General features: G+C 44.3%; 2 non-coding genes across 2 annotated transcripts; both read right to left on the bottom strand.

Annotated features, from left to right (window-relative positions):
* Positions 1 to 4709: 4709 nt before the first annotated feature.
* LOC135014005 (U1 spliceosomal RNA) lies at positions 4710 to 4873 on the bottom strand. The gene has a single exon (XR_010212585.1). It is a non-coding gene; the product is annotated as a U1 spliceosomal RNA (small nuclear RNA).
* A 151-nt stretch (positions 4874 to 5024) lies between these two features.
* On the bottom strand, positions 5025 to 5188 carry LOC135014197 (U1 spliceosomal RNA). The gene has a single exon (XR_010212748.1). It is a non-coding gene; the product is annotated as a U1 spliceosomal RNA (small nuclear RNA).
* Between the last annotated feature and the right edge of the window lie 4675 nt (positions 5189 to 9863).

Below are 9863 nucleotides of genomic sequence, written 5' to 3'. Positions count from 1 at the left end.
CTTTAAGTAAAAATAAAAGAGCAAAAATATCAATCCCAGTTTTGGTTTACTTTAATTAACAAAAAAAAAAAATGCATATAGCAGAGGATAGTTTCAATCTGCCTACCTCTGGGTTATGGATCCAGCATGCTTCCATTACAGTACTCTGCTGCACATGTAATTGCAAGAGATCCTGAAGCACTCACTCATCATGGGAAAGTACCAATGTGTTTCTTCATTGGTTGATGGAAGAAACATCTTACAAAAACTCTCCAGATTATTGAGTATTTAAAGTTTTTCTAGGAAACGTTCTAGATGAATGCTTATTAGCCTTTGTCAGTATATACTTTTGCAAAGTGTCGCTGTGGCGCAATCAGTTACTGTGTACGGCTATTAACCAAAAGGTTAGTGGTTCAATCCCACCCAGGGACGTAATTGACCTTGTTATCAGATTTTGGTGATCTTTAAGTAGACAAGTCAAAATTTCAAAAACCCCTGTTATGGTGTAGGGTACCTGGCCTTCTCTGATGTAATCAGAGTTAGATTTGATTCAGTGATTTTATAAAAACAGCTAGGAAGCACAATTTAGCAGTGGTTTGCAGAGAAAAAGAAATATGCTGGCAAAAAAATCCAATTGAGTGATTAAACAGCTCTTCATTTTCTTGCTTTATTTTTATGCTAACAAATTTGTTCTCTGAAAAGTGTCCACAAAGCCAAGTATCTGATTAACATCTTTGTAGGGATGGTTTTTCACCTATTACTAAATTAAACTTGCTTCATTGGAAAGGCAGCAAGATGCATCCTCATTTCAATATCTACTGAAATAATACAGGTTGACACCAGGAAACATTAACGCCACTGCATCCTTGCTGCTTTCTCATGTGGAAGTCTGTTTAATGTGAAAACAAGGTGATATCTAATTAGCACACAGGTAGGGAATTAAGAAAATCTTTATTTAAGGGTGAAGATGTTTCTCACAATATCGTTGCCCCAATGCATCATTGAAATTCAAGCTGGAAAGATGATTTTAATATATCACTTGTACATTTTGTATTGCTCTTCTGGTGACAATGTAGTTTGTTTTTGTCAATTACCATTTTAATAATAGGGTAAAGAAAATTAAGTGGATTTTTGAAAGAAAACAATACTGTCAATATACTATTAAAACAAATTAAAATGGTAAAAGTTATTGTACTTTAAGTAAAAATAAAAGAGCAAAAATATCAATCCCAGTTTTGGATTACTTTAACAAAAAAAAAATGCATATAGCAGAGGATAGTTTCAATCTGCCTACCTCTGGGTTATGGGCCCAGCATGCTTCCATTGCAGTACTCTGCTGCACATGTAAGTGCAAGAGATCCTGAAGCACTCACTCATCATGGGAAAGTACCAATGCGTTTCTTCATTGGTTGATGGAAGAAACATTTTACAAAAACTCTCCAGATTATTGACTTTTTAAAGTTTTCTAGGAAACGTTCTAGATGAATGCTTATTAGCCTTTGTCAGTATGTACTTTTGCAAAGTGTCTCTGTGGTGCAATCGGTTAGTGTGTTTGGTTATTAACCAAAGGGTAGGTGGTTCAATCCCACCCAGGGATGTTATTGACCTTGTCATCAGATTTTGGTGATCTTTAAGTAGACAAGTCAAAATTTCAAACCCCCTCTTATGGTGTAGGGTACCTGGCCTACTCTGATGTAATCAGAGCTAGATTTGATTAAGTGATTTTATAAAAAAACAGCTAGGAAGCACAATTTAGCAGTGGGTTGCAGAGAAAATGAAATATGCTGGCAGAAAAATCCAATTGAGTGATTAAACAGCTCTTCATTTTCTGGCTTTATTTTTATGCTAACAAATTTGTTCTCTGAAAAGTGTCCAAAAAGCCAAGTATCGCATTAACATCTTTGTAGGGATGGTTTTTCACCTATTACTAAATTAAACTTGCTTCATTGGAAAGGCAGCAAGATGCATCCTCATTTCAATATCTACTGAAATAATACAGGTTGACACCAGGAAACATTAACGCCACTGCATCCTTGCTGCTTTCTCATGTGGAAGTCTGTTTAATGTGAAAACAAGGTGATATCTAATTAGCACACAGGTAAGGAATTAAGAAAATCTTTATTTAAGGGTGAAGATGTTTCTCACAAAATCGTTGCCCCAATGCATCATTGAAATTCAAGCTGGAAAGATGATTTTAATATATCACTTGTACATTTTGTATTGCTCTTCTGGTGACAATGTAGTTTGTTTTTGTCAATTACCATTTTAATAATAGGGTAAAGAAAATTAAGTGGATTTTTGAAAGAAAACAATACTGTCAATATACTATTAAAACAAATTAAAATGGTAAAAGTTATTGTACTTTAAGTAAAAATAAAAGAGCAAAAATATCAATCCCAGTTTTGGATTACTTTAATTAACAAAAAAAAAATGCATATAGCAGAGGATAGTTTCAATCTGCCTACCTCTGGGTTATGAACCCAGCATGCTTTCATTACAGTACTCTGCTGCACATGTAAGTGCAAGAGATCCTGAAGCACTCACTCATCATGGGAAAGTACCAATGTGTTTCTTCGTTGGTTGATGGAAGAAACATCTTACAAAAACTCTCCAGATTATTGACTATTTAAAGTTTTTCTAGGAAACGTTCTAGATGAATGCTTATTAGCCTTTGTCAGTATGTACTTTTGCAAAGTGTCGCTGTAGCGCAATCAGTTAGTGTGTACGGCTATTAACCAAAACGTTGGTGGTTCAATCCCACCCAGGGACGTAATTGACCCTGTGATCAGATTTTGGTGATATTTAAGTAGACAAGTCAAAATTTCAAACCCTCTCTTATGGTGTAGGGTACCTGGCCTACTCTGATGTAATCAGAGTTAGATTTGATTAAGTGATTTTATAAAAAAAACAGCTAGGAAGCACAATTTAGCAGTGGTTTGCAGAGAAAAAGAAATATGCTGGCAGAAAAATCCAATTGAGTGATTAAACAGCTCTTCATTTTCTGGCTTTATTTTTATGCTAACAAATTTGTTCTCTGAAAAGAGTCCACAAAGCCAAGTATCTGATTAACACCTTTGTAGGGATGGTTTTTCACCTATTACTAAATTAAACATGCTTCATTGGAAAGGCAGCAAGATGCATCCTCATTTCAATATCTACTGAAATAATACAGGTTGACACCAGGAAACATTAACGCCACTGCATCCTTGCTGCTTTCTCATGTGGAAGTCTGTTTAATGTGAAAACAAGGTGATATCTAATTAGCACACAGGTAAGGAATTAAGAAAATCTTTATTTAAGGGTGAAGATGTTTCTCACAAAATCGTTGCCCCAATGCATCATTGAAATTCAAGCTGGAAAGATGATTTTAATATATCACTTGTACATTTTGTATTGCTCTTCTGGTGACAATGTAGTTTGTTTTTGTCAATTACCATTTGAATAATAGGGTAAAGAAAATTAAGTGGATTTTTGAAAGAAAACAATACTGTCAATATACTATTAAAACAAATTAAAATAATAAAAGTTATTGTACTTAAAGTAAAAATAAAAGAGCAAAAATATCAATCCCAGTTTTGGATTACTTTAATTAACAAAAAAAAATGCATATAGCAGAGGATAGTTTCAATCTGCCTACCTCTGGGTTATGGGCCCAGCATGCTTCCATTGCAGTACTCTGCTGCACATGTAAGTGCAAGAGATCCTGAAGCACTCACTCATCATGGGAAAGTACCAATGTGTTTCTTCATTGGTTGATGGAAGAAACATCTTACAAAAACTCTCCAGATTATTGACTTTTTAAAGTTTTTCTAGGAAACGTTCTAGATGAATGCTTATTAGCCTTTGTCAGTATATACTTTTGCAATGTGTCTCTGTGGCGCAATCAGTTAGCGTGTTCGGTTATTAACCAAAAGGTTGGTGGTTCAATCCTACCCAGGGACGTAATTTACCTTGTTATCAGATTTTGGTGATCTTTAAGTAGACAAGTCAAAATTTCAAACCCCCTCTTATGGTGTAGGGTACCTGGCCTTCTCTGATGTAATCAGAGTTAGATTTGATTAAGTGATTTTATAAAAAATAGCTAGGAAGCACAATTTAGAAGTGGGTTGCAGAGAAAAAGAAATATGCTGGCAGAAAAATCCAACTGAGTGATTAAACAGCTCTTCATTTTCTGGCTTTATTTTTATGCTAACAAATTTGTTCTCTGAAAAGTGTCCACAAAGCCAAGTATCTGATTAACACCTTTGTAGGGATGGTTTTTCACCTATTACTAAATTAAACTTGCTTCATTGGAAAGGCAGCAAGTGATGTCATCCAAGCAGTGGGTCAAAGTTGGCTTCAACCCTCGTCTGCTTATGAAAAGAGAAAAGGGATATGCAGGGCATGGCGGCCTTTTGCGACGCTTGGATGACCCCTAGTTCGCATTAAACACCCCCACCCTCCTTCGGTGTGGGGCTCATGTTGGCCATGCCCCAGCCCCTGAAGCATTCAAGCTGATTTCTTGCAGCAGCTGGGTACTGTAACAGCTCCAGAGCTGCTCTGTAAGGCAAGTAAAAGGGTGTGGGCCCTGCAGCACTACCTGTAGTTTGCATTGTGCATTGGAAGGCACAAAGTAAGCAGATGGGAGGAGAAGTCAGGATAGTGCACAAGGTTATAGAAGGGAGGGGCTCAAGAAAAGAGAAGTGGAAACAGACAGCATACTAGGCTGGAGAGAGACCTGAGACAAAGAGATCTGAATTATACGAGAGCCGTCCAGGGGAAACACAAATTATGCAGTCAAGTTTCCCACATTTGGGGAAATCGCAAGGGGCAGCACACCCAGAGTGCAATGGGTGAGCCTTGCCCTGGGAGAAGCACCTTCATGATCATAGTATCTCACCTGGCAGGTTAGTAGGAGTTGGGCTAGAGCTGGGGAGGGTCGCTGCTCGGGCACTACCTGTCAAGTGAAGGAGATCCAACTGAGGCAGCACAAGGGAACTCTCAAAAGAAGAACAAGGCTAGAGGAAGATCTGAGACAAAGAAATCTGACTTTTACCAGAGCTGACCAGAGGAAAGCACAAACACAGTCCCCCACTACCACAAATAATGCAGTCGAGTTTCCCACATTTGGGGAAATCACAGGGGTCAGCATACCCAGAATGCAATGAATGAACCTCACCCTGGGAGAACAATCTTCATGACAATAGTATCTCCTATGCAAAATAAGTATGATTTGGGATAGGGCTGGGGAGGGCCGCTGCTCAGGCACATCTCTGTCAAGTAAAGGAGATTCAACTGAGGCAGCACAAGGGAACTCTCATCTGGGGACAACAACTGCAGGGAGAACACATATTTTCAGATGAACATGGGAGGGCAGAAGGCTGCCTAATACTGAAGCACCCCCAAACAACAAACCAAATGCAACAACTAGTGCAAGCATTCCTGGGGGATGGCCTGCAGCAGATGGATTTGAATATGGTGATGTCATCCAAGCAGTGGGTCAAAGTTGGCTTCAACCCTCGTCTGCATATGAAAAGAGAAAAGGGGCGTGCAGGGCATGGAGGCCTTTTGTGGTGCTTGGATGACCCCTAGTTCGCGCCTGACACACACAGACACGCAGCGCCTGACACACACACACACTCACGCACCTGACACACACACTCACGCACCTGACACACACACACACACTCACGCACCTGACACACACACACTCACGCACCTGACACACGCACACTCACGCACCTGACACACGCACACGGCACGCAGCACCTGACACACACACACAGCACCTGACACACACACACACACGCAGCACCTGACACACAGACATGCAGCGCCTGACACACACATGCAGACACGCAGCACCTGACACACACACGCAGACACGCAGCACCTGACACACACACACACACGCAGCACCTGACACACACACGCAGACACGCAGCACCTGACACACACACGCAGACACGCAGCACCTGACACACACACGCAGACACGCAGCACCTGACACAGACACGCAGCACCTGACACACACACACATACGCAGCACCTGACACACACACACACACACACACACACACACACAGCACCTGACACACACACACACGCAGCACCTGACACAGACATGCAGCGCCTGACACACACACGCAGACATGCAGCACCTGACACACACATGCAGCACCTGACAGACACACACACACACACACACACATGCAGCACCTGACACACCCACACACACAGACATGCAGCACCTGACACACCCACACACACACGCAGCACCTGACACACATACATACATGTGGCATTTAACGCACACATGCACAGCACCTGACACACAATCATATACACTCAGAGCACCTAACACACACATACACTCGCAGCACCTTACACACACTCGTATACACACGCAGCACCTGCCACTCACACATATATACACATGTAGCACCTGCCACTCCCACATACATGAACAGCACCTAACACACACATATATACATGCAGCACCTGACACACACATACACGTGCAGCACCTGACAGTCACACACATACAGATGCGACACAAACACATACATGCTCAACACCTGACACCCACGTGGCAGCTGACGCATACAAATGCAGCACCTGAGATACACACATATACACGTGCAGCACCTGAGACACACACATACACGTACAGCACCTGACACACACACACATGTATGTACACGCGCGGCTCCAGGCACACACATACGTACGTCCACACGCGGAATTTAACACACACACACACATACACGTGCGGCACCTGACACACATGTACGAACACGCGTGGCTCCTGACACACACACACACGCGTGGCTCCTGACACACACACACACATGTACGAACACGCGCGGCTCCTGACACACACACGTATATACGTATACGCACGGCACCTGACACCTACACGTATGTACGTATACGCACGGCTCCTGACACCCACACACATGTACATGCGCGGCTCCTGGCACACACACACACACACACACACACACGTACGTACACGCGCGGCACCTGACACACGCCTGTACGTACACACATGCACAGCACCTGACATACACACATGTAGGTACGCGCCACTTGACACAAACGTACGTACACGCACGGCACTGACACTCACGTACATACTAGTGATGAGTGGGTTCGGTTCGTCGGAATCCGAACCCCCCGAACTTCACCCATTTTACACGGGTCCGAGGCAGGTTCGAACCTTCCCGCCTTGCTCGGCTAGCCCGAGCGCGCACGAACGTCATCATCCCGCTGTCGGATTCTCGCGAGATTCGGATGTCTGCATTCGTGGAAAGGGATCCCATGTGTAAACATGGGACCCCTTTCAGTCCGTCTGGTCCGGGTGTTCGGTTTGTTGTTTTGCCAAGTACGTGGATTTAATCTGGAACCTGGATCAGGTGAGTATAATTATCTTTTATTTTCAGGTACCCGTGGATTCTACTTGGAGAAGAGGACCGACTGCTTCATGTCAACATAGGTAAGTATGTGTGTGTCGGCAGGTGGGAAATAAAGTTATACTTTCACGGTGTCTGTGTCCTGTTTTTATTTGGGTATTTTTTCCCCAGTAGAACTACAGGTACCAGCGGGCCCGTTTTTCTCCTGCATGCTGGTACTTGTGGTTCTCAAAGTACCAGCTTGCGGGGGAGGCTTGCTGGGACTTGTAGTACTACTAGAAAAAACAATATTCTTTAACTTTTCTCAAGGCTATCAGCCTCCCATCCGCAGCCCTTGGATGGGGGGACAGCCTCGGTCTTCACCCCTGGCCCTTAGGTGGCTGGGGGGGGGGCCCCTTGATTGAAGGGGTCCCCACTCCCCCAGGGTACCCCGGCCAGGGGTGACTAGTTGGATATTTAATGCCACGGCCGCAGGGCACTGTATAAAAGTGACCCCCGGCTGTGGCATTATCTGTCCAGCTAGTGGAGCCCGATGCTGGTGTAAAAAATACGGGGGACCCCTACTCTTTTTGTCCCCCGTATTTTTTGCACCAGCACCAGGCGCAGAGCCCGGTGCTGGTTTTAAAAATACGGGGGATCCCCTGTCCGTTTTCCCCCCGGATTTTTAGAACCAGGACCGGCTCGAAGAGCCCGAGGCTGGTTATGCTTTGGAGGGGGGACCCACGCGATTTTTTTTTCGGGTTTTTCACATTCCATTTAAAAAATAAATAATATTTTAAAAAATATATAAATAATACTTGTGCCTCCAAAAAAGACAAACCAAGTACCTAATCCCTTCTAATATAAATAGATATGCTATTACCAAAAAAAAAAACTGCAAAAAAAAACATGTTTTTAAATTTTTTTTATTAGATTCCGCCAGCAAAGTGTGGCGGATTGAAAATGACAAATTTACTGTTTAAAAGCACTGTTGTCGAATTTACAAACTTCAATTGAATATACTTTTGTCGAATTGCCGCATTTGTACCATTGCAGAAAAGTCGAATTTGTCAAATGTCGAATTTTAAAGTCGAATTTTGAAAGCCTGTAAGAATAGGCTCCGTCCCCTTCTACCCCTGTACCTTGCTCTCTCCTGTCTGTGCTCTCTCCCGTCTGTAGGACTAGGCCCCGCCCCCTTCTTACCCTCCTGTGACTGCTCTCTCCTGACAAGTGGACCAGGCCTGCCCCCTACACGCTGCTGGTGTCTTCATTGTTACTTGGTCTGGAGCTCCGTTGGGGAGAGAACTCACATGAGCTCATTAAGAATGAGGAACTGGGATGTTTTAATTTTATTGTGAGTAGTGTAGTGTGGTGATGTAGTATGTTGTATGGGGGGTATAGTGTAATTATGAAGTGCAGCATATGGGAGGGCTGTAGCATAGTGATGTAGTGTGGCATATGGGGGGTGGTAGCGCATAGGCGTGCGTACAGGGGGTGCCTGGTGCGCACAGGCACTCCCTAATGTCCAGCACCGCTGCACGCCACGCTTGCTGTAGCACAGTGATCGCTGAGTGTGTGATCGGTGGAGCCTAGCCTGCAGCTCATTTCCGTACCTCCCACCACCGTTGCACCCGACCCCCCTCTGCCTGCTGCTAATACTATGCTGAGTGCATTCGTCGGCGGCCTCACTGGGGGGACTGGCGTCACTTTGCAATGTGACATGGTGATGTCCGCCCATGCTCTCCTCCCGCCCACCTGTGCTTTCCTCCTGCTGCGGTCTCTCAGTCCTAGTGTGCCGCGGCCGCCACACCACTGGCAGTGTTCCTCTAGGAGGGACTGGGAGCTGCTGGCAGACACATTCTGCTGAGACTTACTTGTCAGTTCGGGTTCCGGACGGCAGGCGGCGGGTGGGAGGGCAGACGGGGAGCAGGTGTCACAAGGAGCGTGTGGGTAACTAATTCACAATACTTCCGCTCAACGTGGCACTGCTGGTCCTTCATCTCCCATGTCTCTTCACCAGGTGGCGGGCGGCCCGGAAATTAAGTGATGTGTTGTGCAGCAGTCAGTGTGAAGTGACTGTGAGTAACACTGGTGGTGCTGATGATGCTGCTGCAGAATCTGGAAGCAATTAATTCATAAATATAATGTACTCTATCAGTGTTTCTCTGACGTCCTAGTGGATGCTGGGAACTCCGTAAGGACCATGGGGATTAGTGGCTCCGCAGGAGACTGGGCACAAAAGTAAAGCTTTAGGACTACCTGGTGTGCACTGGCTCCTCCCCCTATGACAATCCTCCAAGCCTCAGTTAGATTTTTGTGCCCGGCCGAGAAGGGTGCACACTAGGGGCTCTCCTGAGCTTCTTAGTGAAAGTTTAGTTTTAGTTTTTTTATTTTCAGTGAGACCTGCTGGCAACAGGCTCACTGCATCGAGGGACTAAGGGGAGAAGAAGCGAACTCACCTGCGTGCAGAGTGGATTGGAGTTCTTAGGCTACTGGACACCATTAGCTCCA

The sequence above is a fragment of the Pseudophryne corroboree genome, unplaced genomic scaffold (genome assembly GCF_028390025.1).
Source record: "Pseudophryne corroboree isolate aPseCor3 unplaced genomic scaffold, aPseCor3.hap2 scaffold_279, whole genome shotgun sequence".
Lineage (NCBI taxonomy): Eukaryota > Metazoa > Chordata > Amphibia > Anura > Myobatrachidae > Pseudophryne > Pseudophryne corroboree.
Note: the sequence above shows the minus strand (reverse complement) of the source record. Positions and strands in the feature narration are given on the sequence as shown.